Source organism: Chiloscyllium plagiosum, unplaced genomic scaffold, assembly GCF_037043375.1.
Source record: "Chiloscyllium plagiosum isolate Xiang-an unplaced genomic scaffold, Cpla_swu_hap1 HiC_scaffold_41, whole genome shotgun sequence".
NCBI classification, from domain to species: domain Eukaryota; kingdom Metazoa; phylum Chordata; class Chondrichthyes; order Orectolobiformes; family Hemiscylliidae; genus Chiloscyllium; species Chiloscyllium plagiosum.
The window spans coordinates 17217847-17244338 of NW_028270179.1; the positions used below are offsets into that span (position 1 = coordinate 17217847).

Consider the following 26492-nt stretch of genomic DNA (forward strand, 5'->3'; position numbering starts at 1 on the left):
TTTTTGACTCTGCATCTTTTTTCTAGGTTCGGACAGAGTGTGGATGTGAGGCATTTGGAGTCTACCACTACGTCCATAAAATAAACCTCTAAACCTGCTCCACAGCGCGCCTGACAAACCTGTGTCTCCGACTTGCTCTGTTGTGAAGCTCCAACGCGGATATCGAATTCAATGATTGCTATCTATTCACACAGGCTGTGCCTGAACGGTAGGGTGTGCCAGCATATGTGGGTGGATGCTAGAGTGTCACAGTGACTTGTGCTGATGCGCAGGAGAAAGTTTTTATTTTGTAGTTTTAAAGGCATCAAGGGTGTGCGTTGCAAGTGGGAAATTGACGTTGAGTGAGATGATCACCTTTCAGCATATTGAAGTACGGAATCGGCCGACTCCTGCTCTCAGGTGATATGCCTTTGGTTGTGTGTGTGTGTTTCTCTCTGGCTGTGTGTCTATTTGTTTGTTTCTCTGTTCCACAAAGCCTCAGTGCCAAGCTAGGAAAAGGCAGTATCAGAGAGGGACTGACAGGGAATGGAGGGTGCCTGGGGCCAGCGGGGCTGTGTGAAATCAGCTAAAGCCAGCAGTGTACTTTCAATCCGAGAGCCAGACTTTCGATAACCTCCCACCCACATCCCCCCACGCGGTAGAGACTCACCTTGTTCGATGAATTTCCTCTGTGGCTAAAGACCGGCCCGAGGCAGAAACAGGTCCAGGAGTTCAAGCAGGGGGAATAGGAATACTCCCTTCATCCTGTGGTCAGCTCCTCTGAGCCTGGAGAGGGCAGAGCGAATATGACACTGTTTACAAACCAACTTCCATGGGAATGGTCTCTAACAGTCCCATGTCAAGTGGCAAGCGAGAGCCGTGGCCTTCCAAACTGGTAACAGAAAGATGGCAGGAACAATCGGACTGTCAATATCGGCAAAGACTCCCAACGTCTCTCTCTGTCTCTCATTTTGTTTCTGTCTTGACCTCATACTGTCAATTATGTTTCTATTTCACTCTCACTATGTCATTCTTATGTCTCTCACTCTCTGTCTTTCTCTCACATTATGATTCCCTGTTTTATTGCTCACTGCCTCTGGCTGTCACTCTCTTTTTCTTTCTTACTGTGCCTGTACCTCTGTCTTGCTGTCTCACACCTTCTCATCTTTCTCACTCTGTCATTCTACCTTGCTCTGTTTGTATGTCCCTGTCTTTCTGACTTTCACTCGCTCATTTCTCTCATAATTTCTCTTTTCTCTCATATATTGCTGAATCTTTGTCTTTCACAGTCTCTCTGGCACTCTTGCTGTCACTCCGTTAACATCTATGCTTAATTCTATATGTATTTCTCATTCTCTCATCTCTTTCACTGTTGCTTCTCACAGTTACTCACACTGACTCAATCACTTTCTCTCAACTCAGTCTCACTTACTATGTAACAATATGAGTCGCTCCCTTTCACTTACCGCGTCTCACTCTCTCTGAATTCCTTGTATCTTTAACTTTCCGTGTCTGTCATTCTTCCCGTAGTTTCTTACTCTCTCAAACGTTCTGACTTTCTGTCTCTGTCTGTCGTGCTCTTTGTTTCGCTGTCTGGCTCTCTACAATTCTCTTATTCTCTCTCATTCCTCTCTTTGATGTTTACACACACTGTCTCTTGCTCTCGATCTCTCTTGCTGTCTCTGTCTGTCTCTCACTTTTTCACTGTTGCTGTCTGGTTTCTTTTTCGACAGCCTTCACACCGATTTGCACTTCTGATTCTGGATTCTGCTCTCACTGATTTTTTCCAGTAGATTTTCCTATGAAACATTTTCCTTGCTCATATGTCAGGATTATATCCCCTGCTTCGCCTTCTTTACTCCGAAGTGCACGTCCACAGTCCACCTGAGCTTGCACATCTTTGAACTGTGTGAGGAAACAGCAGCAGCCGGAGGAAACCCATGCGGACACAGGGAGAATCTGCAAGTTCGAATCTGACAGTCACCCATATGCCTGGCTCTGCGAGTCAGCAGTACTAACCACTGACTGAAATTGCTACACACATTCCTGGTAGACAGAAATCAAGAGAATATTTCCCACCACAGGAGCAGAGGTAAGCCTTTCAGGACATCACATTCTGTTGTGACATTTAATGGGACCACACCTGATCTGACTAACCACTGCTGCACCTTCCCTGTCTTCCCCCATTAACCCCCAATTCCCTCACTGTTTATGAATCACTCTCTCTTTGTCAGTCTTCAATATTTTGAATAACCCAGCATCATCAGCCCTCTGTGGTAAACAACTAAATGGTTTCACCCACCTCCCAGAGCACGGTCACTCCAATAGTGTGGAGCTCTCACAGCCCTGACCATGTGATAGTACCATCACCCTCAGTGCTGACCATCTGACAGTGCCTAATCACTCAGCACAGACCCTCCAACAGTGCCCACTGCCTCAGCACTGAACTTCTGACAGTGCCAAGTCGCTCAGCACTCACCTTCCGACCCTCAGTAGTGAAACTCCAACAGTGAGGATTTCAGTCAGCAATGACCCTCTCACAGTGTGACACACCCTCAACCTTGATCCTCCAACAGTGCAGCACTCCCAGAGAACTGACCCTCTGACAGTGCTGCACTCCCTCAGTACTGACACCGACACTGCAGCGTTCACTCAGCATTGACCCTCCGACACTGTGGCGCTCCCTCAGAACTGACTGCCCAATAGTGCTGAGTACCCTCAGCACTGACCCTCCAACAGTGCAACGCTACCTCAGCACTGACCTTCTGAGAGTGCAATGCTCCTTCAGCGCTGGCCCTCCAACAGTGCAATGTTCCCTCAAAGCTGACCCGACGATTTTTCCACTACCTCAGCACTGAGTCGCTGACGATGCCCAATCAGACAGTCCGACAGTGTGACATTTTCTCAGCGCTGGGACTCGAACAGTGTAGCACTCCCTCAGCTCTGACACTCCAACAGTGCAGCACTTCCACAGTGCGGAACCTCTCACAGTGTGCCACTCGCTCAGCACTGACCCTATGACAGTGCGGAGCTGCCTCAGCACTGACCCTTCAACATTGCGGCACGCCCTCAGCAGTTACCGTCCGAATGTGAGCCCTGTAAGCACTGGGCCTCAGACAATGCAGAGTTCCTGCAGCACTGTTCCACCAACCGTGGGACACTTTCTCAGCACTGACCCTCTGACAGTGTCCAACTATTTCAGCGTGGTCCCCCTCCAGTGCGGCGCTCCCTCAGCACTGACCGTCCTGGAGTACCCACTGCCTCAGCGCTGACAATCCAACAGTGCAGCAATTCTACAGCACTGATCCAGCGACAGTGCCTTCTCCCTCGGCACTAACCGTCTACCAGTACGGCACTTCCTCAGACTCCTCCGACAGTGCAAATCTCCCTCAGCACTGACCCTCTGACAGTGTGGCACCCCTTCAGCTCAGACAATCCGACAGTGTGACACTTCCTCATCACTGACACTCGAACAGTGCAGCATTCCCTCAGTTCTGACAGTCCACAATTGCAGCACTTCCTCAGTGCTGAACCTCCCACAGTGCGGCACTCGCTCCACACTGGTTGTATGACACTGTAGAGCTGCCTCAGCACTGACACTTCAACAGTACGACACGCCCTCAGCACTGACCGTCCGACAGTGAGCCCTGTGGGAACTGGGCTTCCGGCAATGCGGAGTTCCTTCAGCACTGTCCCACTAACCATGGGACACTTTCTCAGCAGTGGCCCTCTGACAGTGTCAAACCCGTTCAGCGTGGTCTCCACCAGTGCGGCGCTGCCTCAACACTGACGTCCGAATGTACCCACTACCTCAGGGCTGACATTCCAACAGTACAGCAATTCTTCACACTGATCCTCCGATAGTTGGGGCATTCCCTCAGCAGTGACCTTCCAACAGTGCCTACTGACACAGCACTGAACCAGAAACCATGTAGCAATTGCTCATTCCTGACCCTGCGATGGTTTGACCTTCCCTCAACGCTGTCACTCTGAAAGTGTGGACCCCCTCAGCCCACTGATAGTGCCCACTCTCTCAGCGCTCCCAAAATCTCACATTGCCGCAGCACTGACACTCCAACTGTGCGGAGGTCTTCGACAGTATGGCACTTCCACAGCACTGACCCTACAACAATGGGACACTCCCGCCAACAGAGCAGTGCACCCTCAACACTAAATCAATGACAGAGCCGTGCTTGCCATTCACTGACTCGCTGACAGTGGCACACATCCTCAGGACTGATCATCCAACAGTACGACACACCCTCAGCGCTTGCCCTCTAACATAGCAGAAGTCACTCAGCCTGACCCTGTGTCAGTTCAACAAACCCTCAGCACTGAGCCTTGGAAAACCTTACGTTTCCTCAGCACTGACCTTCCAACAGTGCAGGGCTCTATCAGCATTGATCCTCCCAATTGCGCACTCCCACAGCATTGACGCTCGACACTGTTGTGCTCCCTCAGAACTGACCATCCGACCATGCGCAACTCGATCAGCACTGACCCTCTGATAGTGGGAGCTCCCTCAGCACTGTCCCTCCGGCAGTGCAAAACCCCCTCATCACTGACCATCCAAAGGTGCGACGTTCCCTTGTATCTGAACATTCAACAGTGTGGTGCTCCCATAACGCTAACGCGGCAATGGTGCACCGTCCATCAGCACTTTCCATCCAACAGTGCGCCGCTATCTCAACAGTGACCATCTAACAGTTCCCCATTACATCACCACTGCCCCACTGACAGTGGGACACTGCCTCTGCTCTGACTCTCTGACAATGCGGAGCTGCCTCAGCACTGACCCTCCAATAGTGCCCCATTTTCTTGTCACTGACCCTGCGACAATGTGGAGCTCCACCATTGCTGACCCTCCGACAGTGTAGCATTTTATCAGCACTGACACTCCATCAGTTAAGAGCTCCCTCACCACTGACACACCAATGGTGTTGCGCTTCCTCAGCACTGATCTTCTGCCAGCGCGGCGATGCCTCAGCACTGACTCACCAACAATGCAGCGCTCCCTCTGCACTGATCTTCCATCAGCGCGGCACTCCCTCAGCCCTGACCAAGAAGAGGTGCTGCGCATCCTCAGCACTGATCCTGTGACAGCGCGAGGCTCCCTGACCGCTAACCAACCAACAGTGCAGCATTCCCTCAGCACTGGTCTTCCAACAGTGCCCACTCCCACAACATTGATCCGGCGACAGAGCAGCGCACCCTCCGCACTGACCGTCTGATACTGGGATTTTGCCTCAGCACTGACCGTCTGGCAATGCAGAGCTCCATCAGCACTTCCCCTTATAGTGCGGGACCTCATCAGCAATGACGATCAGCACTGATCCTCCAGCATTGCGCACTCACTCAGCAATGATCCTATGACAGGGCTGTACTCTCTCAGCACTGTCCTGTACTTCCCCAGCACTGACCATACAATAGTGCGGTGCTCGCACAGCACTGAATCTCTGACGATTGGAGATCCTTCAGCGCTAACATTCCAATAGTACAGAGTTCCCTCAGCACTGTCTCTTCGGCATTGTGGAACTCACTCAGTCCTGACCCTCTGACAGTGAGACATTTCCTCAACACTGACCATCCAACAGTGGGACACTCCCTCAGCACTGATTCCGAGAATGCGGCCCTTCCGCAGTCTGAAAGTGCTCACTTCCCCTGTGCTAAACGTCCGAAAGAGCCCACACCCATACCTATGACTACTCAAGTGTGCTCACTCACACAACACTGACCATACAACAGTGCTGCTCTTCCTCAGCAATGACGCTCAGACAGTGCTGAGCTCGCACTGCACTGACCCACCAACAGTTCCCGCCTTCCTCAGCACTGACCCTAGGACAGTGCCACTGTCCCTCAACCCTGGCAGTCAGCAAATGAAGAGCTTGCTCGCTCCTGCGATTTCGACAGTGTAACACTCTCTCAGCACTGACCCTCGAACAGTGCGGCAATCATTCAGGACTGATCCACTGACAGTGCGGCACTTCCTATGCACTTCGCCACTGACAGTGCGCCACACTCTCTGCACTCACCCACCATCAGTGCAACGCCCGCTCAGCTCTCTCCTTCTGGCATTGTAGCACGCCATCAGCACTGACCGTCTGTGAGTGCCACAGTTCCTCAGCACTGACCCTCCAATAACTTGAAGCTCCATCAACACTGAACCTCCGACAGAACCGCGGTCCCCCAGCACTGACCCTCCAACTGTAGGATACTCCCTCAGTGCTCACCCTCCGACAATGCTGATTCCGTTACCGCTGCTACACTGACAGTGTGGACATCCCTCGGCACTAATCTTCAGACTGTGCAGCACTCCTTCAACACTGATTTTCCCACAGTGCGGCACTCCCTCAGCAATTACCCTCCATCAGAGAGGCATTCCCTCAGGCTGACCATTTAAAAGTGCCACGCCCACTCAGAACTGACCATCCAACAGTACGGCGCTCTCTCAGCACTGACCTTCTGACCTTGCGGCGCTCCCTCAGCATAGATGTTCAACAGGGTGGCATCCCCTTCGGGCTGTCGCTCTGAGAATGACACACTCGCTCAGCATGAACCCTCTCAAAGTGTCTACTCCCTGAACACTGATACTCCGACAGTGCAGAGAACCCTCAGCACTGAGTATCAGACCATGTGGCACTCACACAACATGTGACAATGCCGCACTCCACATCTGACAGAGCGGCAGTACTGACTTTTCGACAGCGTGGTATTCCCTCTGCTCTGAACTTCCGTCAGTGTGTCACTCTGCCATTACCAGTTCTCTCAGTACAGAGAGTATGGCACTCCCTCCGCACTGACCGTCTGACAGTGCGAAATCCCTCCAAACTGACCTTCTGAATGTTCATGCTCTTTCAGCACTTACCCTCCGACAGTGCGGAGATCCCACAGCACTGCGTTTCTGACAGTGTGGCACTCCCTTCACACTGAGTGTCCACCACTGAATCAGCCCCTCAACACTGGCCCTCCGTCAGTGCGACACACACATAACACTGACCTCTGAACATGCGCCTCTCCCTCAGCACTGACCCCACCCCAACAGTGCTGCACTCCCTCAGCACTGAAGTTCTGACAGTGCCCACTCCTTCGGCACGGACCCTCCGATAGTGCAGCACACAGTCAGCACTGACCCACGGTAGTGTGGATCTCCCTCAGTGCTGACCCTCAAACAGTGACCACTCCACCAGCACTGACCATCTAACAATGCCCACTGTATCAGCGTTGACCCTCTACAGTGTGACACTGCCTCAGCGCTAAGCCTCCCGCAGCGCTGCCAATCCAATACTGGCCACTCCCTCAGCAGTGTCCCTCCATCAATGCCCACTTTCTCAGCACTGACCCTCCGATAGCGCTGTGTTCCCATAGCACTAACTCTCCGACAGTGCACTGCTCCTGCAGTACTAACCTTACAATAAGACACTCTATCTAACCACTGACCCTCCAACAGCACACACTGCCTCACCACTGACGTCTGACTGAGCCCACATCCTCAGCACTGACACACCGACAGTGCCGTAATGCGCAGCAATGACCATGCGACAGAGCCTCCTTCCCCAGCATTGAGCCTCTAAGTGAGATTACTTCCTAAACACTGAGTGTCTGACAGAACCGTTTGCGTCTGCGCTGACCCTCTAATAGAGCCCTCTTCCGCAGCACTGTCCCTCTGACAGTTCTGACTGCCTAAGCATTGATTGTCCAACAGTGCACAGATGCCTAAACACTGATCTCTGACAGGATTGGAACATCCAGACATCGCGATGATGATTTTCTCCAGCCTGTGATTCCAGCTGGAGTTGAACATGCTAAGCAATGTGTGAACATGGCATTTTGTCATGTAGCGATGGGACTGTGATTGTAACTAAGTCCGAGCTACAAAAAATCAATATACATCCCCATTCTCGGTCATTCCCCTTCCACCACCCTACACCCACGACCCTAACTCCTGGTTAATGTGAGCACACCCTGGTCGGAGTGAGCAATGAGAGACAGACAAAACCAGTGATCAATGCAGTGAATTTTATTTCCTTGTTTCAGAAAACAGTGGGTCATAATATTTCAGAATGGGCAGACAGCATCAGTTGAACCTCAGTCATCCCGCGCCCTGTGACACATTTGGTTTTCCCTTCATCAGCTTTTCCAACAGCAGTACATTCTACCGGCACATATCCCATTGAGAGTAGTCTCACTGTTGTCACACGGCCTTTGTTTACAAGTTGCACCCAAACTCATACAATCGCTGAAGAAACCTGTGAAACAGAAAACGCCTTTTAATTATTATCAACAGTCAGTGCTGTAAGTGGGGTGCAACCCAGAGTGGAGTGTAGTTTCACACAGGGACAGGGAAAGAAGAGCTATCCAAAGTGCTCAAAGTCTGTTCTAACCGATACTGAGAACACAACTGCGCAGTGTGCTAGTGTGTGGTGTAATTGAGTCATATCGAGAGCAGAATTGTGCATAATGATTTAGTGTGGTGAAACTGAGAAATACAGATCGCAGAACTGTGAACTGTTGTTTACATTTGCTGCAGTTGAGTGACATTCAGAGCAGAATTCATTCCTGCACATTTTATGTGGTACAACTGAGAAATGTTGAAATAAGACTTGTGAACTGTACATTATATGTGGTGTAAGCGAGGGGCATTGAGAGCATAATTGTTCATGATGTTTTCTGTATGGTGTACCTGAGAGATATGGAGAACAGAATAGTGCACGGTTTTTTTATATGTGGTGTAATGGACAAATATTGAGATCAGAATTGTGCACTGTGTTTTAGGCCGGTAAAAGTGAGGGATACCGAGAGCAGAATTGTGGAGCTTGTTTAAGGATATCAGCACTGACACATAAAGTGGCGATGTACCGTTATGCTAATTGGAAACCAACTCGTCAATCGGCTGAATAAGAAGATTGAGTGTGGAGACGGGGTGACTGTTAGCTGAGATATGATAATCCATCTGCTCTTGCGACTTCTAAAAGAATGAAACTTTCTATCTAAGCGATGAAATTGCATCTTCCCAACAATTCTTGTGCTTTAAGTAAGCTATTTGACATTTTAGAAATGTCCATGTTCTTCGTGTTAATTGTATACTTGGAACCTCTTCTGAATACATCGATGGATAAGCCTCAATGATAACAGAAACAAAACAAGTTGGCGCCTCTGGCCTAACAAGCTGGTTTTCAGTCTGGGACCTTAACTTTTCCTGTATGACCCACAAGCCGGGATCATTTTAATTTGTAGATCAGAGCGGTGCACAGTTCTCCGAGTAGGTCAAACAATTGGAAGCAAAATTCTGAGAGAACATACCAACTCATTTTGAATCTGGGATGTCAAGAAATCTGCCATGGTGCTAACGGGACTATGTGAAAGAAACTCTGGCACCGGGCATCAGGCATTGCATAAACAGTATTTTGTTTATAGAAAAAGTCTTAAAGGGAGAGAGATAGAGACCGAGAAATAGATAGCGAGAGAAAGAGAGAGAGGGAGGGAGAGATAGGAGGAGAGAGGCAGGCAGATAGAGAAGCAGAGACAGAGATAGTGACAGATTATAAAGAGAAGCAAAGAGGGATAGGGATAGAGATGGCGAAAAAGAGTGAGAGAAAATGCAGATACGCAGAGACAGAGCTAAGGATAGTGATGGAGGGAAAGAGAGATCATAAAGTGTAGTAGAGACAGAGACAGGGATAGAGAAAAAAATGGAGAGACAAATGGAGATAGAAAGACAGAGAAAGACGGAGATAGAGAGAGAAAAAACGAGTGCGAGAGAGACAGAGTTGAAGGGGACAGTTTAAAGGAGATTTGAGGATGAAGTTTTTATTGTCCTAGCCCCCTCTCAACTTAAATGCATAGCCTCTAGTAACAGAAATTTCAACTTCGGGGAAAAAAAAAACTTTCTATCTATGCATCTCATGATTTTATAGACATCGACCGAGTCTGCCCTCAGCCTCCGCCGCTCGCGGGAAAACACTTCATAATGATGTAGAGGTGCCAGTGTTGGACTGGGGTGGACAAAGTTAAAAAGTGGACAACACCAGGTCATAGTCCAAACGGTTTATTTAGAAGCCTTGCTTTCGAAGCGCTACTCCTTCGTCAGTTTACATGTGGGGGAGGTTCATAGGATTCAGAATGAATCGTATTTGATTTAAGTACTTCCAAATAAAACTGTTGGACTCTCACCTGTGGTTGTGTGATATTTAACTGCGTTTTTCTGCCCTATCCTTTATAGTTCATGTCCTCTAATCCAGGCAACATTCGGGTAATCCTCTTGTGCATACTCTCCATTGCTTTCACATCTTTCAAGTAATTGTGGTGATCCGCATTGAACGGAACGTTCTAGGTGTTGTTCAAACAAACTCTTATAAAGGTACAGCATGATATTGTACCTCTTGTGCTCAATTACCAGAGCAATAATGGCGATCCTGCCATATTCCTTCTTTGTGACCTTATCTACTGGCATAGCTACTTACAGGGAGCCATTGACTTGAATCCCAAGATCCCTCTGTACATCAATGCTGTTCAGGTCCCTGGACACGTCTACTTTACATTTGATCTCCCCTAAAGTCCAGTGCCTCACGCTTACCGTCATTCAGTGTGTTGAAAGGTCTGAGATAGGGAGATCTGTAATCAGGGAAGGGATCATAGGTGTTGCGGAGAGCCCTGAGGATGTAATTGTGGATGGTCAGTTCAGCAACGATCTTCTTCAACAGCGGACCAGAGTAGATGGGCCATGCAGCCTATTTGTATTCCCTACACCTAATTATCTTAGAAAGGTAATGTTCACAGCAGCCTCTCTGTTGGTGGGGGGAGGAGAGTGAGGAAGGAGTGAAGGATGTCTGAACGGGGATATAATTATAATGATACGGAATCACCCGCAACACAGAAGGAGGCAGTTCGGCCAAGCTTGTACATGCCAGCTCAGCAAGTGGGCAGTTCACCCAGCGCCATTCCGTTGTTTCCTTGTCATTCCTTTCCATATTATTTCGTCATAGAGGCTTCTGTTCGCACTCCCCAGCTCCCCTTTGCAGGTCGTTCGCTCCCCAAACCCCTCAGTGAGGGCGGTTTTCTTTCCTCACTGCATTTCTGCATCATTTACCAAAGCCCTGAGCCCTCTAGTTGTATACAATCCTGTTTAAGAAACCGAACACACGGTTACTCAGCAAAGAGCAGTGAAGAAGCTTTTGATTGCGCTGCACTTTTTCACCTTAACAGAACCGACCTGAGATGCCGCAGAAACAAACCAAAGCAGCCCTGACGCAAATAAAAGGCAGCACAGGCTGAACGGGCAGAATGGCAACCTTGTTTTCTCCCCTACACCCACATCCAGAGTCTTCTCTCCGATTTGCACTGACCTCCCAAATAAATGCCGCTTCGCAGTTCCCTGTCAGCAGTGTTGGGCTCCGCCAGCACCAGGACACAAACAATCAATATTGGAAATGTCCACATCGTTAGGATTGCTGCTCCGAGCTACAATGAGCAGGCTGGCACACTGCTGTTGTTTATATGGACTCAAAGAGTCTGCTGTGGTTAGTCATCACACATGTATGAACTAATATATATTCACACACACACACAGGCACAGACATACAGACGCACAGACACACACACACAGATACACAGACACGCAGACACACAGACCCACAAAACGCAAAGACACACTCACTCTCAACCACATACACATAGACACACACCGAGAGACTAACACAAAACCCACATGCCCACACTCCTGCACACCCACTCACGCGCACCAGCGACACACACAGATACCCACTCACCCGGATACACAAACATACACACCTTACCCACACAACCCCACACATCCACATCCACAAACAAACTCGCACACACACGCATACACGGACACACATACCTCACCCAACACACACAAACACACCCCTCACACACACACATGCTTGCACCGCGACACACGTACCCCCCACACACATACACCCTCACACAAAGATACACACCCAGACACACACTCACACACACGCTACCCCTCACTCACGCACACACGAAAACACAGACACACACACACACATATACACACACACCTCCCACACGTACACACACAAACACCACACACACCCCTCATACACACAGCACCCCGCTGTTGTTTAGATAGAATCATTCTGCCGTGGGTAATAATCACGCATGTGACTCAGCAGACGCTGTATCTCAAGTCCCGACCGCCAGGATGGCCTCAACCATGATCTCTGTTGCTAGTCACACTACCGGTAACCCCACAAGCACGAAATAGCCCCTCACACACGCTCTTACAACAATCAAACACGCACACATACATACACTCACACTAGCACAATCACACACACACTCACACGGACGCCCTCCCACACTCACACATAAATACACACACTCACCCAATCACACGCTTACACAGACTCTCTCGCACACAGACACTCACATATACACACATACATATGTGCACACACTCCTCCCACACACAGTGACACTTTCACACAATAACACAGTTCCTCTCCGACAAACTCACACACGCACAGGCGCTTACAGTAACCTTCCCACAGTCTCATCCTCACACACTAAGACAGATCATCGTCCCAAACCATCACACACACTTACACAGACCCTTCTTCGACATACTCACTCCTATCCTCACACAAAGACACACGTCTGCAACAAACACTCACAAACTTACACTCACATTGTCAAAGACACCCACACATTCACTCTTGCGCTCACACACTCAAGCACATCCTCACATCCTCACATGGACACGCACAAGCAGAGACACACACACTCAAACACCCACTCATGCAGACTCACATAGAACCTCCATCTACGCACTCAAATACACACACAAACACTTGCACTTACACAACAAATTCCTCAAAAGTCCTGAAACAGCGATTTAAAAAGCACTACCACCTTCAATTAGAAGTACAAGGGTTGTAGGTATTAGGAAACACCACACTCGGGAAGTTCCCCTCCATTTCAATCACCACCCTGACACCCAAGACCCACGAATGAATGAAAAGCCCTTCTATCCACACTCACGCACACACTGGTACAAACCCTAATCCCACACGTGCGCACACACTCACATACGCACTTACACAACCTCCCCCACATGCACGCACAAACCTGCATACACTAATACACGCTCGCACACACACTCACATATACACATGCACACTTACCCAAACACACCTTCTAAACATGCATAAACTCAAATACAATAACACATTCTCCCATACAATAACACAAACTGACAGACACTCACCAACACTTAAACACTTGTGCATACTTACACAAACCATCCTCCAACACTCACGCATACATACTCGCACACACTTAAGCAGATCCTCATCCACACACTCACTCACTCAGAGACATTTACACAGACTCTCTCCCACACAAACACTCACATATACACACGCACATATGCACACACACTCCTCCAACAAACAGTGTCACTCACACACAATAACACAGATCCTGTCAGACAAACTCACACACACAGAGGCGCTTACACAACCATTCCCAGATTGTCACCATCATGCACTAAGACAGAATCTCTCCCACACTCACACACTCACGCTTACACGGACATTCTCCAACACTTCCACACTCATACACACTTACACAGACCCACTCCGACACGCTCACACTCATGCTTACACTGATGTTTTTCCCACACCCATACACACTTACACAGACTCTCTCCCATACTCTCACACTCACGCTAACACAGTCATTTCCCCACACTCCCACACTCTACAAAATTAAACAAACCCTCTCCCACACTCTCACGCCCACGCACTTACGCAGACGTTCTCCCATACTCACACACTCAGGCACATTTAGACATGTCCTTTCCCGCACTCACACAATTGCAGATATTTACACAGCTCCTCCTCATGCATACATTCACTTACACATACTTATATGGACCTTCTTTCACACGCATGCACTCACGCCCCTTCACACCAACCCAGACCATCCTCCCACACACCCACACTCACACAAACTCTCACATACTTGAATCGACCCTTTCCGATCCACAGACTCACACTTGAACAGATCTTCCTTCCACTCCAAAGCTTGCACGGACCGTCCCGCACATGCAAACGCTCAAACTTAAACAGGCAGTCCTCTCACATGGCACACACTCAAAATTACGCAGACAGTCCTTGCATGGTTCCACATGCTAACGTACAGTTATACAGACACTTCCCCACACACACATGCACGCTCAGAATTACACAGACTGGTATCCCAGACTCACACACTTCCAGAGACACTCTCCCATAGGAACAATCACGAGCACTCACACTGAGACAGACACTCCTCCCACATCCACACACACGCAGTCTCAGTCAACACTGCCACACAGTTACACACAGTTACACAGAACCTCTCCCACACACACTCGCATATGCACATGCACACTTAATTACACAGACCTTCCACCCTCTCACACACATGCTCGAACACACTTACACTGACATCCCTCCCTCATACACACTCACACACGTACATTCTCACACACTCTTGCACATAACGTGTCTCTCACACACAATTCACACACTTTCGCACACTTACATAGACCATCCGCCCACAATCACACACTCACACAATCCACGCTCATTCTTGCATGAACCCACTCTGGCCCCCCACCCCCATACACATACACATATGTACACACACAGAGACATACACACTCACTCACATTTACACAGAATGTTCTCCAGCCGGTCCATACACAAACTAACACAGACACTGTTCCCATACTCACATATTCACACACTTTTGCCGATCTTCCACTGATATTTAATCTCACGCATACTTAAAGAGACCCTTTCCCAGACATTCACACAGGCACTCAAACATGTACAGAGACTCTCCAACCACACACACACGCACACACATGTAGGCGTATGAACGTACAATTATGCAGACCTTCGCATGCACACATTCAAACACACTCATATATACACACTCATTCACGGTAACACCCGTTTACACAGCCCCTCTTCCCATGCATTAATACTCACACACTGGCACACACTTCCACAGACCCTCTCCCACATGCTCACATCTACGTAAAATCATTCACACATACTTACACATACAGTTACACACACTTACACAAACCGTCCTCTCACACTCTCACACTCACACACTGACACACACTTCCGCTGACTGTCTCCCAAGCACACAGACACTTACAAATGCTCAAACACACTGGCACACACAGCCACACAGACTTGTACAGACCCTCCTGGCACGCACTCACATTCAGATACACTAACAGAGAGCCTCATCCCCATATTCACACTAAAATATGAACTTATACACACCCAGTCACTCAGGCGCACACTCAGACATGCACACACCCTCTGCCCACTCTGATGCTCACGCAGCTATAGTGTTCCTCTCGCACACAGACACACTAACACACTGCCACACAAATACACAAACCCTCCTCCTACACACGCACACTCACACACTTACAAATCATACAAACTTACACAAAGCTGCCTCCCAAGCTCACACACACAGTTACACAGACTCATACCTGTACAGCACCTTCATCCACACACTCACACGCCTGTAAAGTCCTTCTGACACGGACTTTCACACATTCACGCACACTTATACATACTCTCCTCCCACATACCTGCATTCACAAACAATTACACAACCTCTACCATACACTCACAATCACACACACTTACACAGACCCTCATGTCATACTCACAGATGCACCCACACGTTCTTAAACGGAACGTTTCAAATACTGACACATCCACACACATACAAAGATCGTCCTACCATGCACACTCACAGACATGTATGTACAAAGCACACACGTTTGAACAGACCCTCTCCAACGCACTGACATTCACTGACATGCACCGTCTCCACAAAACAAACACCTACTCACACTCACATATAAACACAGACTCTCATACATAATCATTGTCTCATATACACTTTATTGATGTGCCTCCCACTCACACACACCCTCACACACATATACACATGCACACTTACACAGATCCTACACCCACATACTCATATTCACACACACTGACACACACTGACACACACTTTCACCGACCCTCTCCCGCATATTCGCACTCACACGCACTCCTATATGCTCACACAACCTCACACACAGTCGCAGACACTTACACAGATGCTTCATCCACACACTCACACTAAACCTTGCATATGCACACGCAGACTACTACTGACCCTCTCGCTCACAAACACCCCGAATCACACTCACATATACATGCACAGAATTGCACATACTAAGCTTCCAGACATTCTTGCACACTAGCATTCATATGCACAGACATTCCATCCACACACATGTGCTCACACACACACTCACATTTGCACAGTCTCTTCTTCCGTACTCAAGGACTTACACAAATCCTCTACCACATGCACACTTACAATTACACAGGAACTCCTCCAACACAGACACTCAAATCAACACAGACCCGACTCATATAGTCACACTCTCAGAAACAATTAAGCAAACCCTGCTTCAACACATGACACACTCACCGACACAGACACATTACACTTACACAGGAATTGTCCCCCCGCACACTCACAATTACACAGGACCTTCTCCCATACACTTTGACTCAATTATACAGACATTCTTCCCACAGAGACACACACACACACGCTCATATATACACAATTGCACTTACACAGAACTTCTGCTACACACTCACACGGACACACGCACACACAAACAAACACACTTGCGCAGACTCTTTCCCACACACACTTTGCACACACTCACACACACTTAAACAGACATTCCTCCCCTACATGCAGACACGCTCAAGCACTCATAAGCGCTTTCACACACCCTCTCTCACACACTTACACAGACGACCTCCACCACACACACACACACACACACACACGCGCGCACTCACGTCCACACGCATTTCACGGACTGTCCTCCCACTCGCACACTCACTTACACAGACCCTCGCATACACAAACACACAGACATTTACGCATACAAACACAAACTTGAACAGACTCTCTTCCACAAACTCGCAGACACACAGACTACCATATACACAGACACTCACAGACTCTGCTCACCCACGCACATTCTAACAGATACATACACACACTCACAGACCTTTTTCCACGAATTCACATTCACTCACATACACACACATTACACTTACACAAGAAGTGTCAATGGGAAAGCACTTGGGGGCCAGCGACCATAATTCAATTCGTTTTAAAATAGTGATGGAAAAGGATAGATCAGATCTAAAAGTTGAAGTTCGAAATTGAAGAAAGGCCAATTTTGACCGTATGAGGCAAGAACCTTCAAAAGCTGATTGGAGGCAGTTGCTTGCAGGTGAAGGGACGGCTGGAAAATGGGAAGCCTTCAGAAATGAGATAACAAGAATCCAGAGAAAGTATATTCCTGTCAGGGTGAAAGGGAAGGCTACTAGTTATTGGGAATGCTGAATGACTTTAAGAAATTGAGGGTTTGGTTCAGAAAGAAGAAGGAAGCATATGTCAGGTACAGACAGGATAGATCGAGTGAATTCTGAGAAGAGTATGAAGAAAGTAGGAGTATACTTAAGAGAGAAATCAGGAGGGCAAAACGGGGACATGAGATAACCTTATCAAATAGAATTAAGGAGAATCCAAAGAGGTTTTACAAATGTATTTAGGATAAAAGGGTAACTAGGGAGAGAATAGGGCCCCTCAAAGATCAGCAAGGCGGCTTTTGTGTGGAGCCACGGAAAATGGGGGAGGTTTTGCATTAGTATTTACTGTGGAAAGGGATATGGAAGATATGGACGGTAGGAAAATAGATGGTGACATCTTGCAAAATGTCCAGATGACAAAGAAGGAAGTGCTGGATGTCTTGAAGCAGTTAAAGGTATATAGATCCCCAGGACCTGATCAGGTGTACCCGAGGACTCAGTGGGAAGCTAGAGAAGTGATTGCTGGGCCTCTTGTTGAGATATTTGTATCATCGATAGTCACAGATGAAGTGCCGGAAGACTAGAGGTGGCAAACGTGGTGCCACTGTTTAAGAAGGGTGGTAAGGACAAGCCAGGGAACGATAGGCCAGTGAGCCTGACCTCGGTGGTGGGCAAGTTGTTGGAGGGAATCCTAAGGGACAGGGCTGAGAAGTGGCAGATGGAGTTTAATTCAGATAAATGCGAGGTGCTGCATTTTGAGAAAGCAAATCTTAGCAGGACTTATACACTTAATGGTAAGGTCCTAGGGAGTGTTGCTGAACAAAGAGACCTTGGAGTGTAGGATTCAGAAAAAAATAACAAGGATTTAGCCTGGGTTGGAGGATTTGAGTTACAGGGAGAGGCTGAACAGGCTGGGGCTGTTTTCCCTGGAGCGTCGGAGGCTGAGGGGTGACCTTATAGAGGTTTACCATATTATGAGGGGCATGGATAGGGTAAATAGGCAAAGTCAATTCCCTGGGGTTGCGGAGTCCAGAACTGGAGGGCATAGGTTTTGGGTGAGAGAGAAAGATATAAAAGAGATCTAAGGGGCAACTTTTTCACGCAGAGGGTTGTAAGGAATGAGTCACCAAAGGATGTGGTGGAGGCTGGTACAATTGCAACATTTAAGAGCCATTTGGATCGGGAGATGAATAGGAAGGTTTTGGAGGGATATGGGCCGGGTGATGGCAGGTGGGACTACATTGGGTTGGGATATCTGGCCGGTATGGACGGGTTGGACCAAAGGGTCTGTTTCCAGGCTGTACAGCTCTATGACTCTATGACTGTATGACCCCTGTGTTAGATCCAACTTAACATTAAGGACATTACTCCCCAATGGCCACATTTCCACATTTGAAGCAAGGGCCAGCCATTTGTACTTCGGGATTTCGTGGTCATGTTCCTCGTTCAAAAGATGTAGTACAAGGGCCTGTCTTCCCCACATCCAGGTTCCCATCAGGAAAGGGTTGATCAGCAGTGGCCGCTGGGTGGGCATTTCAGGTAGGTATCCTGTCCCAAACAACAACGTCAGGATTGGCATGTGGCATTTGGGATCGCAAGGGTGCTGGATAGAATCAATTTTCGCTGTAACTTGCATCGTGCTTCACTCTTGTTCTGGCCATTACAATAGAAATCTACCGCTCAACTCATTTGTGATTAGGAAATCCTGGATTATCTCATATTGTTTGGTTCATGTTGGCGACACCAGAAGGAATACATTGCAAAAGCATAGTGTTAAACAAAGGTGATGCATTCTCGGTTGTTTTTCAAATCTGGGCTGTATTCCACTTCCATCAGACAGATGGTTGCTTATTTCAGTCTCATAGCAAAAGCCATTCGTGCTCAGGCCACTCCCAGAATTTTGCTGTCTTTACATTTGTATCAACCTTCGGACGGGTTGAGAAAATTAGGACGGTGTGTTCTTGCAGTCAGGGTCATGCTTCATGAACGTAACTCTGATTCACGGGATGGCCCGGGATTTAGGATGGCTCAGGCCAATCATCCTCTTGATATCTGCTATGGAGACTTGACGCTTAATTTTCAAAAGAAGGAAACGTTTGTAATGAGGAATGTGTTGAGGGAAATCAGGAGATGTTCGGGGCTTAGAGGGTATGCTTTAGATTAGATTAGATTACTTACAGTGTGGAAACAGGCCCTTCGGCCCAACAAGTCCACACCGACCCGCCGATGCGCAACACATTCATACCCCTACATTTACCCCTTACCTAACACTACGGGCAATTTAGCATGGTCAATTCACCTGACCTGCACATCCTTGGACTGTGGGAGGAAACCGGAGCACCCGGAGGAAACCCACGCAGACACGGGGAGAATGTGCAAACTCCACACAGTCAGTCGCCTGAGGCAGGAATTGAATCTTGGTATAAAATTCCCATGCCTTATCCCGATTAGTGTCATCCCCATTCTCCAATAGGGTCGGTATGCCAGACGTAGGCTCGGTGTTCCGAGTAAACAGTAAGTTCTTTATTTTGCAGCGTTGTTGCTTGAAATCTTTTTTGCATATTCCTCTGCCTTAGTGACCTTATACTGTTTCTCTTGATTCATTTGTTTTCCATCTAGCCATCCACAGTCAGCTATGAACATCTCTCAGCTTTTGAGATTTCCATTTGCTTAACATACCTCCATGCCTCAATCATATGGGGAATTTCTTCAACTGGCCATTAAGGTATATTTCCAATCTTTAATTAGCAATAAATTTATGCATCCATGCTTCAAATTAACCACGAGACAATGGCACAGCTCACTAACAATGTGTCCAGGAATAAAACCAATCTGTCCTGCCAATAAAATCACATTTTGAGAGTCAGGGCTAATACAATTGGTTATTAAAAATAATAAAAAATAATCATTATCTGCAATTCAGAGGTGAAAACTGAAAAAGTAGAATATAAACTGGAAATTATTTATTCAAAATTCAATTTTAGCATGTACACAGTTCACAACTCTGAAATCCATTATAATTACTTGGTTCGAGTCCCTTATTTAATATGCCAAATTAGATTCCATAAGTCGGCCTGACAATCATTGCTCATTTACAATGCTATAGGCCGTGAAATGACTGCAGCAGCATTAAAAGCTCTTGCCTACTCACATGGTAATATAATACTTCGAATGCATAAATAACGGCTGAATCCTAAGGCACAGATATGAACAATAGGATATTGATTTTGTTACATGATTTATCTGAACATAATGTTGAAATTGTCAGTGAGGGAGAGTAATTGAGAAATAGTAAAGCAATGACTAGTACTTCATAATCACCAATGCGATGCAGCAATCTTTAAATTAAATGGAAACAAACGAATCCTAAACAACATTAAACATGTTAGTATCGTTTTCTAAAAACACTACTGTTGGTTCGGGATATTTTGGATCTATCTTTATACCCACAGCTTTACAATATTTAAGCAAATTAAATGAAGTTCATGCAATACCACCACTAAATGATCAAAAGTTAAAGTCTGAAGTGATTTTCCTCAATGCTTGGTTTAGATTTTTATTAAGATTGAGCAGCGACCTGTTCTCATCCTGGAACAGAATTATTCTGCGCCAGAGGTCACGATTTTTTGCGCCAATACTTTAATTCCTTTAGTCTATTCCTTCATTTGTCGAACATGTAAGTGTGGGAGGGGTGAAAATGGTCTTTGGCAGTCGCATGAAAGAATAGGTATTTTGAGACTAAGTTTATGCTGATGTCAAATGGTACAAAATCTCAGGTGGATTCTTTTTGTAGAAATCAAAATGTTAATGTCGGTTTACAACACATTAAACTGATTTCGATTGAAAATAGAATTGCTTTCATGTAAGCATGAATGGGATTAGTTAGAAATTGACAGTAGGGCAGCCATGGCCTGTAAAAAACAAGGTGGGTGGGGAGATAATATTTCATTTCATAATCACTGATGGTTCTATACACTTAAAATATATCATCTTAAATTCCCGAAATGCAATTCAAATTCAAAACACTCCTGGATCTCAACTCCAGGCAACAAAACACAAACATTCATTAACCAACAAGCAAATGTGCATTCGAACCAAATCACAAACGGTTAACCTTTCTGCAAGATGCAGCTGAGTCAGTCTCTCTTTCTCTCTCTCTCTCCCTCCCGCTCACACGCACACATGAACATTTTCCAACTTTCCTCATATCTCAGTTTACAGATTTTGTTTATTCCTTGCTTGTAATGGCCATGAGGCACTCACTTTCCAATGCAATCAAACTTAGGGAGATTAGCCTCATAAATCTTGGCTGTGAAACATAGTTGCTTAACCATGTGGGCAAAATCTAAATACCTCCCAGACGTTCCATTTGCAATTTTAACAACATTTTCAAAGCAAGATGTTCGTGCCGCTGCATTAGTCTGCAACCCAGGGGAAATGCAGTGGAGTCCTTAATAGATACACAATGTGTCCCGTGTGGCAAATCGCGTGAAACCTGGACATCCTGAAGCAAGCAACTATAATTACTACAGATTTGCACGAGCCAATTGAAAATAATGTTGGGCAATTGAATGGATCGGGGTTTCTTGAAGCACGCGGCATACCTCAGAGTGAGTCTGGGGCTTATCAAATATTTCATAATCTTGGGGAAAGCAAATTTGTTTTTACTAATTTTGTAAATGTTAAGATGCTTTCAACAGCACAATCCGGACAATAGGGCCCTGTTGAGTATCTTGCGGCTGTGGAGCGAGAATTACATCAGCATTCCCAACAGCATTTTTTTGTACCTGGCCAAATTTCGATTTTTGTTTTGGACGAGACCAAATCAGCAATCGCCCTCTTTTTTTCATTTCTCCAACAATATTAGCCAGTGACCTGGCAGAACTAGGGTATCTCCTACCGTGTTCCTGTGATATTCGGATTTACCTTGGTCCTTCAGGGTCTTTCTGGACAGAACCAGAGGACCTGGACTCCCTTCAAAACAGGACAAAGCGAATATGGGGCAGTCATTCCACATGACGTTTGAAATTAACAAACCCCATGGATCCTCAGTAGCCGTCGTATGAGACTGTGACCTGCAAAAGAAAACGAACAAAAGCACACAAAGACAAACTGGCGTGGGCACAGCTCTCAATTCTCCTGTAATCTTCTGCAATTATAGCTCCATCTTGCACAGACGAAGGCAAGTGCAAATTCAGCTTGGCTGCCAATTCCAACAGCATTCCCTTGCGCAACTTTTCTGAAACCCATTCTTCCACTCTCAGAAAACTCTTAGCGACTGAACGAGCCAATAGTTCAGAAAGCACTGTTTAAACCAACCGTATTCAACTCCCGGAGCAACAGACAGCAACACCTATCACTCGCCATCTTTATGTCCAACAATCACAAAGTTGAATTTTGAATTACACAATCTATCTCGACAACAGCATTCAAATTGCCAGAACCCTGGAATATATTTTAAGAAGTTTGTGTCAAAACTAACGTTTCCTCATTTTAAAGGCAGACGTGAGTTGTGTTTCCACCAGAATGCAACGGATCAGACGACTCGGCTTTAAACAAAACAGAATTCATTTAAGCACTACAGTTGGAACACGAACAAAATAGAAAGAGGAATTTAGAATAACTGCACTGTTGCAAAATTTAAACGACCCGCTACAGTAACAAGCAATAATTAACTGGTGAAAAACAGAAGCTATCCATAAACGGAATTCTTGTAAAAAGGGAAAATTCAAACAAATCCTTGCAAGCAGGAGGAACAAGATGCAAAAAAATACTTCAGAAGAAAGTCAGAGGAATTCTTCAAAGCAGCTTGCGACTCCCATGTACTCAGTATCTTTTTGACTGCTACAGCTAAACCAAACTGCAAAAACCATAACCATGAGACCTGGCCACAGCTATCCAATTGTTAAGCTATACTCTCCGTCACCATTGCCTTTAATAACTGTTAAAAATAAAAACAGGTCCAAAACTAGCTTTATAAAGTGGCAGACTCATCACATGAGCGAGGGAAGAAATCATGGAGGCCCTGGCAGAAATGTTCACATCATCTCCAGCTACTGGTCTGTTTACAAATGACTGGAGGATGACAAATATTATGTCTTTATTGAAGAAAAGTGCAAAGGAGAAGTCTGGGAACTATAGATCGATGAGTCTGACAAGAGTGTTAGGTATGTTATTGGAGTGGATGTGGAGAAATAGAATTTACATGTATTTGGAGGGGCAAGGTCATTTTAGGGATGGTAAGCATTGCTTTGTACGTCGGAAATCGTGACTAACCAGCTGGATTGAGTTGGTTAAGGACTGAAGCCAGAAGATAGATGAAGACAGAATGGCGCACATTATTTACAGGGACATTAGAATGCGTTTGTCAAGATGGAATTCAATTAGGAAAATGCCAGATATTGCATTTAGGAAAAGGAAGACGGATTGGATTTATAGATAATGGCAGGGACGTGGGAGTTTTGTCAAACAGAAAGATCTGGGTTTCTTGCACAGAGTTCGATGAAAGTTGTGTCACAGGTAGTCTGGGTGGTTAATAAATGTATTATCACGTTTGACTTCCGTGCTAATAACATTGAGTATAGGAATGGGAATTCATTTTGAGGTTGTACACGACCTTGGTGATGCCATGTTTGGCGTATTGTGCATGTGGTTGCTCTGTTATTTGAATGGTATTATTTAATTGGAAAGGATTCGGAAAATATTCACCAGGCTGTTACTGGGACTGAAGGATTTTAAGTTACGGCAGGCTGGATAGTCTGATATTTTTAGCAGTGGCGGGTCGACGATTGAGTGGTGACAATTTAGAAGCTTATAACATTGTGAGACGGACAGATATGTTGAATAGCAAAAACATTTTCACTCGGGTGGGGGAGTTGAAAACTAGAGGGTATGTATTTAAGGTGACAGGAAAAATGTTGAACAGGGACATGAGGGACAATGTTTTCATATAGAGGGTGGTAGCATATGGACTGTCCTGCAAGAGAAAATGGAACAGATAGGCAGATTTAAACCATTCAAAAGAGGTTTGAGCAGCTTTGTGATTAGGAAAGGTTCAAAGACATATGGGCTGAGCGGATCCAAGTCGTTTTAGTTTTGTTTATTGACAGGGCAGATGTGTTGGATGGAAGTCTCTGTTTTTTTCTGCTGCATGACTCTAAGAACCTGTGTCGCTGTTACAGTGGGGGTTCCAAAATATGAACAAGAAGTGAGTTCCAGAGGTGAATCAAATTAACTCATTCATCATCAAGCATTTAGTTTCAGTGTTTTATGAGGGAGATCACAACTACCATAATATAGTGATTTTTCACCACATTTTCATCCAAATCCTTTCCCAGCAGGAATATTTTATAATAATCAGTTACTATCTGTTGTGATATTCATATTCAATATTTTCGCACACATGTAAAATCGTATTCGTGACAACTTCAACATTCAGGTGCAGTCGACGGCATCGTGGTATTTTTGCTGGATAGATAAGGTGCAGGACGACACAGTGCTGCCTGGATCTGGTGTTTTAATCCTTGCACATCAGATAATGGAATTTAAACACAATTAGAAAAATGTCTGAAATTAAGAGACTAATTACAAACATGAATCTATTGGCAATTATCAGGTTAAATCTCATCTGATTTATCGATGTTCTTAAGGGAAATAAATTACTATCCTTACCTGTTCCGGCCTACATGTGACTCCAGAACCACACCAAGGTGTTTGACTCCTTATTGGCGTCTAGGAAATTAAAGTTTGCAAATATTTGCTAGCAGATCCAGCGATACCCTCATTTATCAACTGAATAAAGAAAGAATGTAATTTCTTACTACAGCATTCTATCACCCGAGATTTCTTCACCAAGGTGAAGTATGAAACTCGAGTGGAATCATATTGAGTTTTGCAACTTAGTGCTTAGTATTACCGCAGAATCATAGCTGTCTGAAAAATGAATGCGTGTTAATTGTACTAACATCACATGACACATACGAAAAAACGTTTTAAGAGAAAATGCAATCTCTGGGATAGAGCTAACGGATCTGAAGAGCAAATATATTTTGCAGCTGCAAGATCAGTCTTATCAGAGCAGGAATGTTCTCACACTACACGACCAGGCTAAAAACCTTACAGTAAAATTTGTTTTGTGACAAAATGGCCTCTCCCTGCTTCTTGTCAATTTTGATCATTTATTCAACACAGTTTGTCAATTCAGTCAGTCAATCAAACTGAAAGTGAGTGGGTCAATTCAGTCAGTCGGGAAGTCAGAGTGTCCATTTACTTCGTGAATGCGGTCAGTCAGTTAATCATCAGTGCATTCACTCAATAAGCCCATCACTGCGATCATTCTGGCAGTCAAAGCATCCATTCTGTCAATCGCTCAGAGTGTACATTAAGTTAGTGAGTCAATTCATTCAGTCAGTTTGTTCGTTCAGCCATTTCGTGAAACAGTATGTCCAGTCAGTCTGTCAGTGTGTGCAGTCAGTCATTCAGTGTGACCATTCAGTCAGCCAGTCGATGTGTTCAGTCAGTTATTCAGTCAGTGTGTACATTCAGTCCGGCACTTATTCAGTGAGTTCGTTAAGTGTGTCAGTCAGTAAGTACATCCATTCAGTCAGTCAGTCAGAGCGTGCGTTCACTCAGTCAATGCGACCATTCCGTCAGTCAGTCAACAGTACCTCTATTTAGTCAGTGAGTGGATTCATTCTGTCAGTCAGTAATACAGAGCGCCCATTTACACAATCAGTGCGTTCATTTTGTTAGTCAGTCAGTGCGCCATTCAGCCAGTCAGTCAGTTAGTGCATTCATTTATTAAGACAATCAGTGCGATCAGTCAGTTAATCACTGCATCCAGACAGGCAGTTAGTCAGTAAGAGTGCCCGTTCATTCAGTGCGTCCATTCACTCAGTCAATTCGACAGTGTGTCCATTCAGACAGCCAGTGCGTGCAGTCAGTGCGTCAATTCAGTCATTCAGTCAGTCAGTGCGATCATTCAGCCAGTCACTGCGTTCACTCAGTCAGTCAGCCGTTCAGATCGTTTGTTCACTCAGTGCGTCCAATCAT

The 26492-nt window shown here is 46.1% G+C and overlaps 1 pseudogene; it reads right to left on the reverse strand.

Annotated features, from left to right (window-relative positions):
- LOC148138170 (uncharacterized) overlaps positions 1–26492 on the reverse strand; it is a 35788-nt pseudogene that overhangs the window by 2937 nt on the left and 6359 nt on the right.